The sequence below is a fragment of the Tenrec ecaudatus genome, chromosome 14, assembly GCF_050624435.1.
Source record: "Tenrec ecaudatus isolate mTenEca1 chromosome 14, mTenEca1.hap1, whole genome shotgun sequence".
Lineage (NCBI taxonomy): Eukaryota > Metazoa > Chordata > Mammalia > Afrosoricida > Tenrecidae > Tenrec > Tenrec ecaudatus.
In genome coordinates, this window is record NC_134543.1 from 116,902,558 (window position 1) to 116,919,948 (window position 17,391).

At 43.7% G+C, this 17,391-nt stretch overlaps 1 protein-coding gene and 1 pseudogene across 1 annotated transcript in view; both read right to left on the minus strand.

Annotated features, from left to right (window-relative positions):
- Nucleotides 1–17,391, minus strand: part of PRTG (protogenin) — a 130,050-nt gene that overhangs the window by 28,556 nt on the left and 84,103 nt on the right. The gene's annotated exons all lie outside the window — the stretch shown is intronic.
- Nucleotides 376–1,273, minus strand: LOC142426111 (transmembrane and coiled-coil domains protein 1 pseudogene; annotated as a pseudogene).

The following is a 17,391-nucleotide window of genomic DNA, read 5'->3' on the forward strand; positions in this document are numbered from 1 at the left end:
GGTGAAGGGAGATGTTGCACAGTATAAGATATGACAAAATAATAATGACTTGTAAATTATCAAGGGTTCACGAGGGAGGGGGAAATGGAGAGGGAGGAGAAAAATGAGGAGCTTATGCAGGGGCTCGAGTTTTGAGAATGATGATGGCAACAAATGTGCAAATGTGCTTGATGGATGGATGGATGGATGGATGGATGGATGGATGGATGGGTTGTGATAAGTGTAGCATGAGCCCCCGATGAAATAATTTTTAAAAATCATAAAATACTATTGCAGTTGTGTCTCTTGAAGAAAACAACAAAAAAAACCCTATAAAACAAAAACATTATTCTAAACGTAAACATATTTACTCAACCCTTTTGTTCTCTTAGAAACCTATAGGTTAAATTGTCTAGCTCTCCGCTGCATGCACTTACCAGAGGACAGGGGAGCAGCTGCCTCCTTGTTACCCCAGCATCCTCTAGGGGACGGAAAGACCCTTTCCACACAGCTGAAGAGGGCGTCCCAGAGCTTCCAGAGGAAGCCCATGAAACCACGAGGAATAAAGTGCTGAGTGTCTTCCTGAGGGAACCACACAGTTGGCCACCGTGGAGAAAAAGACTGAAAGCACCACCATGCCAGCAAGCACGATATTGATGAGTCTGTCCAGAAGATTCCGGGCAGTGGCATTCTCTAGGCCTTCCAGTTGCACCACTTGCTGCTGCTCCGTTGTGGCGGTTCGGGTCTGCCATGCCTCCAGAGCCGCCTGGATGTCCCGGGACTGATGGGCGATTTTCTCTTCCAGGTTGCCCAATTCCTGGTGGAGCTCTGTTAGGTCATTTAGCTGTTCTTCTCATTGCTGACATCTCTATTGCTTCTTTTGGAATGCCTGCATTATTAAGGAATAGGCCCTCCGACAATGTTCCTTGAGTATCGTCTGGCTTGGGTTTCCCGAATCTCCTGGATCTCAGACGGCAGTGCATCAAGTCCTGAGCTCTGCGTGTTGAGCATGAAGGTCTTGGAGCTGGACGCTCCTACAGCGAGGCCTCCAGTGGTGCTGTTGGCTCCCACTGAGCCTGAAGGGGCCCTAGGACGATCTTCCCCACTGCCTATCATATTTGGGGCTTGGCTGGAAGTTCGAAATTACTCCCAAAGTCTTCCCCCCATCTTCCACCTGCCCTTCCTCCAAAGAGTCCTTCAGGTTAGAGATGCTCCGAATCAATGATGAGGCAATCTCTCGGGGCTTTGCAACTACACCTCCTGCTGCCGAATGGGTGGCCTCATTTAATTTCATTTATGTCTCAAAAAGACAGGCTCAAAACACACCCTGCGTAAGTGCTGCCTCAATAACACAACAAAGACAATCGAGGGCCAACTGGAATTACAACAGGCATCCAAAAATAAGAACAAAAAACAACAACAACCCAAATTCAATACTATTGAATCCATTCTGCCTCAGATACCCTAGGAGAGAAGCTGGTTAGGATTTATTGCGTGTGCGTGTGTACGTGTGTATGTGTGTGTGTCTGCGCGGTGGAGTGGGGCTGGACACAATTCCATCTAAAATAAATATACAACCAAACATTTGCCACTTCCGCCATTTTCCTGTGCGCACGTCAGTGACATTAATTGTACTTATCCTATGTTGCAGCACCAGTGCCCAATTAAAGACAGTGTACATTTAAGTGCCATAAAAAGTAACAATAACCGCTGCAAAGGAGATCTGTTGCAACTCTAAGGAAACGGAAAGAGGGAATGACTGCTACTAATTGAAAAGTAGGCTGGGTGGGGCAGGCTTCGCGCTTGAACAGAATCTGGCCCTGTGGGAAGCACAGGGGTGAGATCAAGAGAACAACGGTTCTTAGGAAGGAGCACACGGACTGAGGGCCAGTTGCAAGCGCAAGCTCAGACTGGTCGCAGTGAAGGGCCCATGAGGCGGGTCACACAGGAAGCTAGACGGAGACCAGTCTAGCTCTCTGTGAGCACTTGGCGAGCCAGGCGAGTGGGCCTCGTGGATTTTATAGCAGACAGCTGACTGAGACGCTGGGTGGAGGGATTCGGGAGAGAGAGTAACACAGCCCCATATCTTCAGGCTGGGGTGACCAGCAAATACAGAAGCGGGTACGCTTGCAGCACCAATGGCGGGTTTGTGAGGTGCCCAGGAGCTGGTTAGAAGGGAGCCCAGAGGACCACAGTGAGCACTCACCTGTGCAGATCCTGGGCTAACAAGGGTAAAAGAGGCACTAGGAGCTAGAAATCCGGAACTGGTCACTGGTGATGGTGGTGGTGGGTTGTTTAAAGAGTTATGAAGAGGTTCAGGAAGGTCAAAGGCAAGAGGACTGGTTAGCAATGTCCAGTTCTACAGAGAAGTCCCAGAGAGTCGGAATGAGATGTGGTCCAGCAGGTTGGGGGTGGGAACAGGTTGCAAGGAGTTCAGTAGCAAAGATGAGGCAGGGTGATGGAGGCAGAGCTAACAAGGAGGAATGAAGATGTACGATGTTTGTTTTCTATGGTCCAAAATGCTGAGAGTGAGGACATCTTTGTTCTAGCGGGTAGAATTGAGTTATTTTACTTCATGTATTTGTGTGATCTACAATAAGAACACAATGGTGACAAAGTCGTTGAGTATAAAATGTATTCCTATGTTCTATACGACGCTTTACCTCACATGTGCTTCATATGCATTATTTTCGATAGTTCTCACACTAACCCTATGGATTATTTTATTTCTTTATTGACTTCTACATAATTACTTAGATTTTAAGTACCCTTTTTAAATATAAAATCTCTAAAAATAGAGTTCAAATTTCCTGTTCCTTAAGTAGATATGCTAGACATCACTAAACTCATTGTTGCTATTGAATATCCTTCAATGATTTTATCCCCCAAAATACATCTAGTAGATTTTTGCTTCTTGAAGAGCCCTTCCAAGTGTCATGAAGTCTAAGGAGTCTGAATCTCGACACCAAGTCGGGCAGCCCTTTGAAAACGTGCTGACAGAGGGGCCGCCACACGGTGCGGAAGCAGGAAATCCCCGGGATAAGCCTGAGAGGGGACGGTCTCAAGGATGAAATGGCTGGCCAAATGTCCATTTCTAATTTAATCTTTTGTGCAGCAAGGTTTGGTGGGAGCCTCTTCAGGCCCATTGTTCCCTCTGAGGTCCGAGTGGAGAGCGCCTTGGCCTGGCTAGCCAGGGTGGCTGCACTGTCCCCAAGCCTGTCCCTGCCACACAATACCTCCGTATAATTATTCAGAGCAGGCCAGCAGTGCGGGCTGCCCTGACTCCTGGGTCATGGCCTCTGACATAGAACCTGGGGCCAGCCCCAGTCTGGTCCGGCAGCAGAGGGACAGGAAAAATGCTAGGGGGATGGGTGGGAAAGGACAGCAGAGGGCAAGGCCATTCTTCCAGATGAGCTACGAGAGAGAACACAGAGTGAAAGCAGGCACTTTCCACCGGCCTTGGGGGAGTCTTCCGCAGGTGGACCAACGGACGGTAGGGCTCCTTCACTGTGCAGGGTGATGAGGTCCGCTAGGCTGATGGAGCAGGGTTCTGCTGAGAGGGCATGCTTTGTCTGTCTCCTCCCACCACCCTGGACGCGATACAAGTTGATTCGGGGTGACTACAGTAACTCCTGACGTGCGTGCTCTAGGACGGCCGAGTTCAAAACCGAGGTCTTTCCTCAAAGCGTGTACGGTTTTCTTTAAGCCAAGATGAAAGGTTCTCTCTCCCTTTCTTTACTAACCGGATTCCAACGAGGGGAAGGACGCCCTAAGGGTTCTTTTTAAATTAAATCATTCTACTGGGGGCTCGGACAATGCTTATCACAATCCATATACATCTATCCAGTGTGTCAGGCACATTTGTACATTTGTTGCCACCATCATCCTCGCAACATTTGCTTTCTGCTTGAGCCCCTGTGTTACAAATTTAAAGGACGTTGCTGGAGTGGTGGCTGGGCCATCGTGTTGTAAGTCTGTTCTGTGGTACTATGGATGATGGGGTGCAAAGCAGGCCCATGGCAGATGGAGTGGGCAGCACCTCAACCCCCTCTCACCTCTTTCCCTGGATTTCCTGTATGCAGCTCTCTGTGGAAGCTGATGACAAGAGTATTTGTCTAAACCTGAAATGACTCCGTCCCTTTTGTTCTGCTCCCCCCTCCTCGCCCCCCACCAAAGGCCTGAGGATAAATAACACCTCTCATTCCCAGTGAAAACATCCCCTCCTCTCCCGACTGAGGGTAGGATAATTTAAAAGAAAATTCTTCGCATGTGACATTTGAGAAATCAGCCTTCTACCTAAAACAACATCCTCTGGGCATGTTCTGTTTTAAAAACTTTCTCCAGAGGACTGGGCTGGCTCTCTAGAAACCCAGCAAAGCACACGGCTGTCCCGATTACATGGGGCTCACTAGGATTTTGACCTTGTTAATTTTTTTTCATCACGCCATTTCGTTTCCATACATCGGATGAGGCTCTCAGGACTTGGTTCACACACATTATTTTCCATTTTTGACAAATGCATTCCTTCAGGCTGCCTGGCTCAGAAATACCCAGGGTTGAAGATTTCAATTTGAACACTGTTATGACTGACATCCAAACGTGGAAACGCTCCTCTGACAGTGATGGTGGAGCCTCCCACCCAAAGGGTCTGATCTCTTCTTATGTGAAGCCCTTCCCTTTGTGACTGCCCTTGGCAGAGAGGCAAGGAAGGCAGCTCATTGGCCTGAGTGAGCAAGGTGAGAGGGCAGCGCCCCAGCAGCTCTCTTAGCATCCTGAAGTGAGTGGAGATTTCCTTGGGGGCAAGGAGGAGAGAAAGAACAAAGACCCCCAAGAGAGCAGCAACAACACTGCCCACACAGAGCGGGAAAGAGGAAGACCTGCACCAGGATAGACCCGCCCGGTGGCGGCACCCGTGGGCTCACACAGGAGAACATTTTCCAGGAAGGTGTGCAGGCCCCGGCGGTGTTCCCTTCTGTTGTCCACAGGGCTGCTTTCCTTGGGAACTGACTCGATGGTACCTAACAGCGTATCTAAACAGCGCTAACTGCTGGGTCAGCAGTTGGAACCCACCAGCTGCTCTGACGTAGAAAGAGGATGCGTCCTGCTCCCATCAAAGTTTATAGCCCCAGAAGCCCACTGGGGGTGGGGGGGAGTAGGAGCTCCCCTCTGCCCTAAAGCCTCGCTCTGAGTTGCAATTGACACAGTGGCAGTGAGTTTGGGGGACTGTTTTGTTTTTGAGGGTTTTTTGAGGGGCAGGGCAAGTGCATAGCGGAACAGTAGTAAAAAGGGCGCGTCCACATGGATGTTGTTGAAGGAAAGGGCGGAAACAAGCAGCATGAAAGGGGCAGCTGCCTAGGACGATCGGAGGCCACAAGGTTTAGGAATAAAGTTCACTTAGCGCCGTTCCAGGAGAACAGGCGTGCGAGCTGCTGCTCCTGACCCTCACAGCGTGTAAGGCAGAACGCCTGACTCAGGCTACTGAAGTTGGCTCAGCGTTTGTTTAAGTAGCTGCTCAGTCTGCCAACACACATACACTGTCGGTCTCACATACATCATTGCCTGACAAATAATATTTTTATACACTGACTGAGAGAGCCTATTCATGACAGCCCAACTTCCCCTGAAGCCATGAAATAAATTTCTTTCCAGGACTAACATTTCTCAGTCTCACTGTCAGGGGCTCGCCATGCCATTTTGACCCTTTTGTGAGGCAACATGAAAATACCATCTATCATGTCCTGAACCACGGCCACTCGGTGGCGGTGCACAGTTTCATTGCAAAAACATGTGTGGTTTGAGGGCCACCCTTCCAGATCCCCACCCTCGGCAGCGAGAGAAGCCTGCTTAGAAGATGGGAAAGACGCAGGTGGGCTGCCGAGAAGCAATCTTAAATTTCTTCTCCGGAAGGAAATGCAAGCTGGTGGAACATCAGCTCCATCCGTCATAGTGGGAAAACCGCGATGGCCTTCCGTAAGCCCAGCAAGCCAAGGAGTAACAATTTAAGTGTGGCTGAATGTATCACTCTGAAATTTGAACAGATAAGAGAGAAATTTGAACAGATAAGAGTACTCTCAGGGTTCTTTAATATCTGTTGGCATTGGTCATTAATGTGTTAAAAAACAAAGTTGGTTCAGACTCACAGGGATCCTGGTACAGCAGCGGTTCTCAACCTGTGGGTTGCGACCCCTTTGGGGGGTGGGTCAAACAACCCTTTCACAGGGGTCGCCCAATTCATAATAGTAACAATATTACAGTTATGAAGTAGCAACGAAAATAATTTTATGATTGGGGGGGTCACCACAACATGAGGAACTGTCTTAAAGGCTTTCTGATGACTGTAAATCTACTCGATGGCAAGAAGATGCCACCTTCTTGTCTTTGTTCCATGAGGCAGCCAGTGGGTTTTGAACTGCTGACTTTGAGTTTAGCAGCCCCACGCCTAATCCACAAAGCTACCAGGGCTCTTAATGATTGCGTGAATCCGCTATAAACTTAAAAACAAGAACCTGCTGCCATTGAGTTCGTTCAAACTCATGGTGGCTCTACGGGCCTGGGTGGAATTCCACACGGTGTCTAAGGCGGGAAGCTTCATGCGTGCAGATTGCCACATGCTCAGGCCAACCTAGGGGTTAGCCTCTGAGTGCTTAACCCACTGTGCTACCAGACTCCCTTGGCTGGAAACCGTCTACTCAGATTCTATTTAAACTTTACATCTTTCAGGTACTGAAAGGTAATAAAGCTCTTCTGAGTCTCGAAGGCATTCAATATATCTTCAAAGGCTTCTCAACATGCAGAAATTAAAGTTGTCTACTGTTTGGGGTTTTTTTGTGAATGTGATTTATTGGACTGCTTCTTGAAGAGGACTAGTATAGTTTTGACATGCTTTCTTAAGCTGCACAAGAGTCTAATTTTCTTTGTAGCCCATTCTCTATATATGAGATATATATTTGAGTCTATTATCTATATCTACCTATATGAATGCTTTTATCAATTGTTTGCCTGACATATAGAGTATATACAGCTAAACCACAAGGATTTTCTGACAAAGTTTACACCAGGAGAGTTGAAGTTATTATTTGTTTATCTGAAACATTATTGGAAAAAAAACCCGCTTACAAACACTTCATCGATATGAAAGGGGCATCTCATGGTTTAAAGCAATGATTCTCAACCTTCCTAATGCCACATCTCTTTAATATAGTTCCTCATGGTGTGGTGACCCCCCAACCATAAAATTATTTTCGTTGCTACTTCATCACTGTAATTTTGCTACTGTTATGAATCATAATGTAAATATTGCATATGCAGGACGTATTTTCATTGTTACAAATTTGAAAACAATTAAAGCGTAGTGATGAATCACAAAAACAGTAATTCTATATTGTGAAATATTCATTTCTAATGACAAATAAACGTAATTTTGTCTTGAAGCATGGTGTAGCATGGGTCACAGTCTTCATGCCGGGCACTCATCTGTGGGTGTATCTGCATGTGGGCGGACCCGCCTGGAGACAGACAGAGGAGCGGTGTCTCAGTTCCTTAGACCATCGGAAATATGTGTGAAAGGGTCGCTCAACCCCCAAAGGGGTTGAGACCAACAGGTTTAGAACCGCTGGTTTGGAGAAGTAAGACCACAGCTTACAGTGGTTTGTTACCATTCCTCAGCTAGTTATTAATTCCTCAAATGGGCCTTACCCAGAACTACTGCTGGTCATTTGGGTGAAGAAACGGAATTCTGCGTCTACATTTCTTGCTTGCTCTAATTACATTACATGAATTGATTCACATAACTTTTAAATATCCGCAGCTGTCTAGGTTGTTTTACATAAGCAATTAGCACTGCTATTATTTTAGTCACTCCTGTAATCATTACACAGCCATTGCCTCACTTGGGGTGACTAGTTAAGGATGCTATACCGTGGTGTGGGGGTGCTTTTAGGCTTTTAAATGAATTTTTTCAGCATTTTCATGTATTTGCTTTATTTCTGACTTAGGTACAAATGTGCATGCATCCAGCCCCTCCCCTAACACACGCACACACCTTTTCTTACGCTGAATTATTATGGTGCTTAATTCATAAATATTTGCTTGCTTCCCCTGCAAACAAGGATGTCGTCCTACATAACCATCAAGTCGTTATTGCACCTTACTCATATAAGGACGCTACGATTTTCTCGGTACATAACCCAGAGGAAGCCTGTAGGCTCAGAGGTCATCCACTGGGTTGCGATCGACAAGGGCACAGTTCGAAACCACCAGCCGCTCCATGAACCTTTCCACTCCTGTGAGAGTAACAGCCTCAGAAGCTCACTGGGGCAGTTCTACTACTCTGTCCTAAAGGGCTGCGGTGCTTTGGCATCGACTCGATGGCAGTGAGTTTGGCTTTGGTTTGATACAACCCACATCTGGATTTCTCACACTGTCCCAGTAAGTCCTACTTGTTTTCTCCTCCTCCCTCCTCCCACCCGTGTTCTTCGGCTTTGCACAACACTGGCAGTTTGGAAGAACCTGGTACAATGCTCTGCAGAGTGCCCTGCAATCTGGATTTATCTAACTGCTTCCTCGTTTCTAGGTTTAAGTAAAGTATTTGGGGTCAGAAAACTACATAGATTAGGTCATGGCTCCACTACAGGTTAGTTTCATTTAGGAAAAAGAACTGTTTTAGTGAGTGTGAATTTGTTAGATGGTTTGGAAGAAGTTTATTTCTGTTGGATAAACTTTCGAAACTCCACAGCAACGTACTTTCTTAGTAGTCTCAGTCTCTCTCCCGGTCTACTCAGCTATTTCCACCCATACGGATGTTTTCGTTTGCTCTCTGGCCTGACGTAGGGGGCAGTAAGAAAAAGGAGAAAACACCACCGTGTGTTTTTAGGCTTCTTGGAAGAAATAGCCAGAATGTTTTATGTAAGCAATGCAAATGTGGATTCAACTCGGGATTCAACTCCCGAGTCTCACTGGTACATTCATTTGGAATACAGACAGAGGCATGGCAATGGCGTACACCCTAAATGAGGGCCACCCCAGTGTCATCTGAGTCAATGTTCAACAGAGAATGATTGCCACCTACCAGAATACACATGTGCACAGAAATGTGGGCCTTTCCAAAGGACATTAACTTGGAGTACACAGGCTTCAATATCATTTCTATAGTTTTGTAGGTCAGAATGTAGGCTCATCTTGGAGACAAAAGGTCATTTTTCCTTGGAGACAAAAGGTCATTTAAGGAAAAGGGGGGGTGGTATGTAACTATTCAACAAAGAGAAACACACCATGGCCATCCAGAGGGAGAACTGTCAAACCTAAAAAAATTTTCTTGCTTCCCTCATCCTTATCTCTAGGCTATCAAAAACCCTATGACTTGTTACTTAACCCTGGACACCACAGGAATGATTCTCATTATCTGAAGTCACTGCCAGATGTGACTTAAAATGGTTTCTAACACAGAGATTCCTCATCTAACAAATCCTAGCACACAGTGTTTATCCGGACGCACCGTGTCTTGGGAATTTAATTACTATAATCTTATTCTCATAACGACAACATCCTAGAGCCCCATAGTTTGCATTTGCTTTGGCTGCAAAAAGCTCACAACTAAATTTATGGGCCATTTCTAGCAATTGTCTAGAACCTGTGGCACGCAGTAAGAAGTCTGATTTCACCCTGTTTTCTCATCTTGACCTACCTGAGCCTCAGTTTCTTCGCTAGGTATATTCACTGTTTTTTTTTCTCTTACATGATGGCCAGATGCATGTTTGTTATAGAAATTTTTACATAAAGACAAGAAAAAGAAATACTCTTATTTTAAAGAATATTTTATATTCTTAAATCTTCTAAAATATTATCTCTGAGTACAAGGGCCAGAGATAAGCACTATGAACGCTGGGGTGTATACTTTTTATTCTCCTTGCAAACCATATACACACGTTAGATAATTTTTTAATTTTGTAATTTGCTATGTCCACTTTATACGAACTGTTTATGTCACGAAATAGTCTTATGCAGTATCCTTTTCAACTTTAACACGTATTCAAGTTGTACTGATGTACATGTTTAGCAAACTTCTGTACAGTAGGACCCTGGTACTTGACCGCATCAGTACGCAACATAATTGGATTTCGACGTGAAATGTCCAGAAAATTTTGCATCAGAGTTCGAACAAAACATCTGACTCCAACCCAAATGCACGTGATTTTTGTAAACAAAAGCAGTTTGCTTCGGTCACTTGGTGTTGGCTGGTGTTGTTTAAACCTTTTGTGGCTGTGTTCCAAGTGTTTTCCTATAATTTTCTTAGTTTTGTGGCTTTTTGTACTGTTTTTAGAAAAAAAATGTGGGTCCTAAGAGTTTTTTTTTTAAAGAATCATCATAAGGAACTGGTTAAATGTGTTATCGATATTGTTGATCATAATTTAGGACATCCTTTTAACAGTTAAGGAAACCGCCAACAGCGGACCACATGAGACAGATTTTTTGGGGTTGTTTTAGAGAAAGGAAGCCAGGTCCTAGTGAAAGAAGGGGAAAAAATCCTGAAAAGCAGCTACCAGTTGATTTTATGGAAAGCGGATTCCCCTTCCAAACAACGACTCTCTCTCCACACCTCCTCTCCACATCCGTGTCCACAGATCCAGATCCTCATCAATCTCAATGTATGGGCCATACTGTAGTTGTTAAAAACTTTAATGTTGGAGGGAGGGGAAAAAAAAAAGAGGACCTGATGCAGAGGGCTTAAGTGGAGAGCAAATGCTTTGAGAGTGATTAGGGCAAAGAATGTGCGGATGTGCTTTATACAATTGATGTATGTATATGTGTGGATTGTGAAAAGAGTTGTATGAGCCCCTAATAAAATGTACAAAAAAAGGAAAAAAAACTTTAATGTTGTGTTACTTATTTAAATTATATTATTTAACTCTGAACTTATTTACTTTGAAATTTCTGTGTAATGTTTTATATAAAAAGGCAAGGTTAAGGTAAAAATTTGATCGAGAACGGATTAATCCATTTTCAGTTATTTCTTATGGGAAAAATTGATCCAGAACTTGATTAGCGTCGAGGTCCAGGGTTCTACTGTACCTAAGTTTTTCCCAGTTTTTTATAGTTACACACTGTTGGAAGCACCTGTGTCATTAAATGTCTGCATATATTCATTGATATTTTCTTATATAGTCTCTACCATTGGAACTGGTGGGTAATTACATACATAGTGTAAGCCTGTCCTGTTTTCAGTGTTACCTAATTATATTTAGAAAAATTCTATGTCAATGTATACTCATACCATTCGTGTGGATGATTTAACCCCACGTCCCTACCAACCTTAAGAATTCTCTTGTATTTTTATTTTGCGTTTCTGTATGAAGCCACTTCAGATCTTTCTTGGAAGGAAACAAAACATACAGATTTGAAATAAGGACTCTCGTTGGGTACATTTCCACCATCTGTAAGGGGAGAGGAGATGTCTAGATGTGGTAACCACGCAGGCTGTGCTTTGCAGGACCTAAAGTCTGTATTCCTGTCGTGCGTTGTCACCATTCCTGCATGCTGACAAAGCAAGGATGCTGCTGTCACCTTCGGCGGAAGCAACTAGAGCTTCGAGGGCACCCGAAGGGAAGTGTCGTGTCGATGGAATCGAGTATATTGACCCATTTAAGAGGTCTCCACAGGGGCTATTGTGGGAGTGATGCAAGACTGGTCGGTGTTTTCTTCTGCTGTGCACATCGTCTCCATGAGCCAGATGTGACTCAGCAGGCCCTGACTGTGGTAGTTCACCTACTGCTGTGTCACTGTCAGCGAGGGTACTGCCCTTGCATGTCCCAGCAGGGCCATGACCTCCGGTGAACAGGTTTCAAAGGAGCTTTCTGACTAGAAGAAAGGTATGGGAATCTACATTCCCCCATTTTGGTCAATGAAAACCCGCTGGGCCACATAATGTCCGATACAGTTGTCCAAGATAGTTCTCTAGGAGACGTTTTCGACCTCAGAAAGCACACAGTGGCTGCAACACTGTACTGGAGCATGCTACATTCTGCTCAGGAAAACCTGCCTTGACCCCAGCTCTACCTGGTCTCATAACAGTTTATCATTTCTACTACAGCAATTAACTACAGTTTATACAAGGGCTATTTTACCTCTAGATTGTAAAGTTCAGTAGGTTCAGAATGGGGGATCACTTATAAATATCCGATTTAGTCATTTAGAAAAGTGGTCTCAAACCGATGCATAAGCAAATGTGGCGAAGAAAACTGATGATGCCCGGCTATCGAAAGAGATAGTATCTGGGGTCTTAAAGGCTTGAAGGTGAACAAGCGGCCAACTAGCTCAGAAGCAATAAAGCCTACATGGAAGAAGCACACCAGCCGGTGCGATCACGAGTTGCCAAAGGGGGCCAGGTATAAGGCATCATGCAAAAAAAAAGAATATATATATATATATATATATATACACACATATATATATATATATATATATATACACATATATACACCATAGTGAATGAAGGGGGAAGTGCAGTGTGGAGACCCGAGGCCCAAATGTCGACCACTGGAGATCCCCTCATAGAGGGGTCTAGGAGAGGAGATGGGTCAGTCAGGATGCGATGTAGTACCTATGAAGAATACAGCTTTCCCCCGATCCTGGATGCTTCCTCCCCCCAGCTACCATGATCCGAATTCTACCTTGCAGGACTGGATAGAGCAGAGGTTGTACACTGGTGCATATGGGAGCTGGAGGCACAGGGAACCCAGGGTGGATGATACCTTCAGGACCAGGGGTGTGAGGGGCGATGCTGGGAGAGTGGAGGGCGAGTGGGTTGGAAAGGGGGAACTGATTACAAGGATCCACATGTGACCTCCTCCCAGGGAGATGGATGGCAGAGAAGGTGGGGAAGGGAGACTCCGGATAGAGCAAGATATGACAAAATAGCAATCTGTGGATTATCAAGGACTCATGAGGGAGGGGAGCAGGGAGGGAGGGGGGAAAAAAAAGAGGACCTGATGCAGAGGGCTTAAGTGGAGAGCAAATGCTTTGAGAGTGATTAGGGCAAAGAATGTGCGGATGTGCTTTATACAATTGATGTATGTATATGTGTGGATTGTGATAAGAGTTGTATGAGCCCCTAATAAAATGTTTAAAAAAAAAAGAAAAGTGGTCTCTAGAATTTTTCTGTTGCATGCTCTAATAATAAAATATTTTTCTAAAACAAGTATTCCCCACAAGAGCATATATACATATATATAAATGCGCACACACACATTTAATTTTTTAAAGAAACAGATTCACATATTTCTGTCCTACTCTAATCTGTACTTTATGAAACAAAGATGTAAAAATGTTTTAATCAAACATAGAATTGCCCTATGACCCAGCAATTCCACTATTCTACTCCTAGGTTTCTACCCAAGACTTGAGCGTAGGAGTTCAACATCAGTGTTCACCGGAGCACTATTCACAACCGCGAGTGTTCAAGAGATTCACGAGGAAACAGAACGTGCCCTACACCGACACTGGTATAGTAAGCTAAAAAGAAAGACACATGAATGGATGGATCTTGAAAACCTTATGCTGAGAGAAGTCGGACACAAAAGAAGAAACGGTATGTGATCCCACTTAACATATATACTCGTGTATACGCTGAGTTTTTTTCCAGCATATCTTAAATGCAGGTTTTGTGGTAAAATTAGGTGCCTGGGCTGATAGGCGAGTCGGCTTATTCTCGAGTATATATGGAAAGCCTCGGGTAGGTCGATGCAAAGAGACCAGAGTTGATGACTGATTACCAGGGGCTCAGGTGGGAAGACGGAAGTTACTACAGAAGAGATACTGAGTGTCTGCTTAAGGTAACGCACAACTTCTGGACACGGACAAGGGTGATGGCCAGCACAACATGGTGAATGTAGCTGATGTCACTGAATTGAACCCTTAAAAAGGAGTAACATGGCAAACCTGTCCTTATATAGACGTATATTTACCATAGCAAAGTTAAAATATCTTTGCGATAATGAATAGTTTTTCTTCTTTAATGGATTTCCAGCTCTCCTGCACCATGTGGACCGTATAATTAGTACAAAACTTAAAATTTCACTTGCATTAACTAAGTTTTCTCTTTTTTTTTTAATAACAAACTGAAAGCAAAACAAAACAAAAGGCTTAAGTGTAATGAAGGCTTTAAGGCAAATGTTTTATCCCCCTATCCATTCTGAAGTTTCTTTCATGTGCTAATGAAGCACTTTAAAAACCTCCCCTTCTTCGACTGACTGAGATCTTTAAGGACCTCACACATCTAAAGATTCTTTACATTCACCAGAAACTTCTAGAGTGGTCTGAGAGTTGACAAGCACTATGATTAATGGGCAGTATTGATTTAATTTCCTCCTAGAGTTTTTCCTTCTTCGGGAAGATGCTTTTGCCGCTCCGTCTTTTACCACGCTGGTGGATTCTTACAAATAGGGGAACCCAGAGTTTACCGAAGCTTTTCTTCCCTTCCTCAAAGCACCCTTTGAAAGGAGTGGCCAATCAAACAATCAAGAGCTGATCCACAACTGTGAGCATCTGCTTAGGCCTAGGAAAATACAGCTCTTACTTGTCACCAGTTTGACTGTGTTCCACGCATAGAGTAAGGAAGTAGAAGATGAAACAGTAAAATTAGGTTAATAAATCAACCGCAAGCTATAAATGCAAAGTGCTGTAGATAATGTTGGGATTTTTAGAGATCCAGGATTTAGAGATTCAGTGTAAAGCCATTAGTTAAATACTCTTAAATAGAGATGTGGATCACAAGTCATGAAAATGTCTTCCAGTATCTTCACGGTAAGCTTCATTTGGGATCAGGTTACAATTTTTTTGTGTGGAGACAAAAGACGGGGCTCCCTGTTTTTTGTTCTTCACGCGCTTTATAGCCAAAGAACATCTTGATTTCTTCGCATATAAAAAGATAAGCAATTACTGCTTCCCACTTTGGCCATCTTTCAGTCATGTCTACCTTTAAAAACAACACAGAACAAAGTATCTGCTGGTTTGCTTTCTCTAAATTAAAACAAAACCACAACCAGAAAACTCACCAGCTATTTCAGGTGGGATTTAATCCGAGGTAGGAAGCAGGAGGGGATATTTCCTAAGGGGCATGAATGGAGACAGAGAGAAGTCTACTATGGTCAAGTTACCCCTCAATCCTTAACTACCCCTTCTACCAGCCCCCAAACTCTGAGATGCCAGACTTCACACTGGCAACCCAAGAGGTATTTTCATTTGAGAGAAGGGGAAAGAAAGAAATATCTATCTATCTCTCTCTCTCTCTCTCTCTCTCTCTCTCTCTCTCTCTCTCTCTCTCTCTCTCTCTCTCTCTCTCTCACACACACACACACACACACACACACACACAGTTGTTTGAAATAATAAAACTTCCCTTTCTCCATCTCCCTAGGAGTCTTACTTTCTCTGAAGCCCTTTTCAAGGCAGGCCTGTGAAGAGAGCCTCCACAAGTACTGTAAATCTTCACCCAGCGGGAAAGGTCAGAGGGCTTATCTATGCTAGGAGCATTTTAGGGCTGATGGTTTTCTTTTTCTGTTTGCTTCTCTTTCAGACAGGAAAACAAAACATATGCATATGAATCACAGCAAGCTAATTTAGGTGCTGAAAAAAGTCCTCTTCTACAGATAAAAACTGCTTTCTCTGCTAAATGCTAAATATCAACTTTTCTGTCTTCCTGCAAAGAGAAACCAGATGTCACTGAGCCCCCTCCCCGACCATTGTCTGCTAGAGGGCTTGCCACACAGATGCTAAAGCAGTAAAACAACTGCAGAGCAACAAAAGTGATGGCCATGTAGGAAAATGCACCAATCTCCTTCCTGGGGAAGGTGGGGGGACAGGACAAAACACAACTTGGCTTTCTAGTCTTAAAGGCGGGGAGCAAGGAGGTGCTGGGCATCATTTTGCTCACACATCACACTTTCCATGCCAAGATGTCTTTTCCCAACACATCTCACTCAGAACATCTCTGGAAGGGATGGCTACTCTGGACCAAGAAGAGAAAAGTCCAAGAGAAAGCTCAGTTCATGTTTTGGGACTTTGTTTCCTGGACGATCAAACACAGCCGGATTTAAACATGATGAACAAAATGTTTGAGAAAATACTTAAGTATGAAGTATACATGTGCTCTGTGTAACATCCCATAGTATGCCCTTCATATAATTACTGCCCAGTACGACAGACCACACACAAACACACGGCATTTCCCGCTTCAGGGACATGTGCGTGTTGTTTGTAACGCTCTAAACTTAAGCAGCAGAAGCACAAATTACAACAGCACTATTTCATCTAAGTGTATTAAAAAGTAAGCTAAAAAAAGGATTTCAAATCTCAAGAAGTACAAAATTATTTTTCTGCCTTGCAGGGTACAATCGACCAACTATATTATTCCCATACATTTGCTCCTTTCTTATTTAAAATTCCTCTATGTTTTGTAGAAAATAAAAAGGAAACTGACAAGTCTGTATGTGCGTTAAATTAATAACAAATAGAAATATAACCTTGTCTACACGGACCGAATTTAGTCTGCAGAGGTCTACAAAGATGATTTAAAAAAAACCTGTCTACTGAAAGTTTTAGCTCAGAGAATGAGAATGTTTAATGTTTCACTTACTAAGAGAAATGTCCATGTGATTTGTTGGGGAGAAAAATCATTTAGAATGACAGACAACTTTTCGTGAAGGTGAAGGAAAAATATCCAGGGATGTACAGTTCCCTCAGTTTCACCAGGTCTAGAAACATTTTGCCTTTAACTGAGGTGGTTAAAGTTGGCAAATGAAAAACCTTTTCCTTTCCACTGTTTTAACAATGGTGATTGTATTAACAAGACCTTTTTTTGAAGAAGATACTAAAACATTAAAGTTTGAGTTAGCAATCATATATAATATTTTTATAGACACAAATATTCAAAATATTTTCACTTTCTTGCCAAATAGCACCAAAGTCACTTCAGTTAGCACCACCTTATGTCAGTTCTGGCTCGATAATAACTTAATTAAACATAAAAAAGGATGACTTAAAGGTTATTTGCGAGCAGAGCAAAGGAAATGTAACGTTCTTCAGTGTTCCCTTCATTTCACATACGTTGCACAGCATCTTGTGAGCTATTTCTCTGGTCTGTGGAGCAGGTGGTTTCCCAAGTAATCCCCATGACAAGTCTACTGCCTTCAACTTCTAGAGAACTGCCTTTGCGGCTCGTTGGAAAGAGATGATGAGGAAAAGCAATCAGAAACCATTGAGAGGGATGTTTCTGCAAACAGCAGGAACTGTGGTAAACAGGGCACAAGAATTGTAGACAGAAAATGTGAGGCATAACCCGACGATGTTGCCTATGTAAATGAAATTTTACATGAATCCCAAAACATCTGTTAAAAAAGTTGTAACTTGATCTTACGAAAA